Source organism: Humulus lupulus, chromosome X (genome assembly GCF_963169125.1).
Source record: "Humulus lupulus chromosome X, drHumLupu1.1, whole genome shotgun sequence".
Lineage (NCBI taxonomy): Eukaryota > Viridiplantae > Streptophyta > Magnoliopsida > Rosales > Cannabaceae > Humulus > Humulus lupulus.
This window is the reverse complement of record NC_084802.1, coordinates 257,555,301-257,556,130: the sequence shown is the minus strand read 5'-3', so window position 1 is coordinate 257,556,130 and position 830 is coordinate 257,555,301. Positions and strand designations below refer to the sequence as shown.

The 830-nt window shown below is 42.5% G+C and overlaps 1 non-coding gene across 1 annotated transcript; it reads right to left on the bottom strand.

Moving 5' to 3' along the window:
- Positions 1 to 505: 505 nt before the first annotated feature.
- Positions 506 to 612, bottom strand: LOC133807547 (small nucleolar RNA R71). Its single transcript, XR_009879453.1, has one exon. It is a non-coding gene; the product is annotated as a small nucleolar RNA R71 (small nucleolar RNA).
- Positions 613 to 830: the final 218 nt, after the last annotated feature.

The following is an 830-nucleotide window of genomic DNA, read 5'->3' as shown; positions in this document are numbered from 1 at the left end:
TCAAAGGGCAGCAAATCTAGTAGGAATCACTCATGATCCACCAGTAAATCTAGCAGGAGCTGCTCAAGATCGAGTAGCTCAAGGGGGAGTAGCTGCCAACAATGGGCAAAATGCAGTTATTGTGGCTGATGACAAAGATTGTACTATTAGGCAATATGCTCTCCCCTACTTTCATGAGCTCAATTTGAGCATCATTATCCCAGAAATTCAGGCAGCACAATTTGAATTGAAGTCAGTCATGTTCCAGATGCTTCAAACTGTGGGCCAGTTTAGTGGGATGCCAACAGAGGATCCTCACCTTCCTCTTCTATTGTTCATTGAAGTGAGTGATTCATTCAAGCTACCTTGAGTGATAGAGGATTCACTAAGACTAAAGTTGTTCCCATACTCCTAGAGAGATAGAGCTAGAGCTTGGTTGAACTCTTTGCCATCTTATTCAGTGACTACTTGGCAAGAGTTGGCTGAGCGGTTTTTGATGAAGTATTTTCCTCCCACTAAAATTTCCAAGCTCCTCAATGAGATTACTTCATTTCAGAAACTTGATGAAGAATCTTTATATGAGGCATGGGAGCGGTTTAAGGAGTTGTTGCGCAAATGCCCTCATCATGGCATTCCTCATTGCATCCAGATGGAGACATTTTATAATGGTCAAAATGCCTATACTAGAATGGTGGTTGATGCTTCAGCGAACGGGGCTCTTCTTGCTAAGTCCTATAATGAGGCATATGAAATCCTTGAGAGGATATCCAACAACAACTATCAGTGGCCCACTTCTAGATTGTCTACAGGTAGAAAGGTGGCCGGTATTCATGATGTAGATGCCATCACTT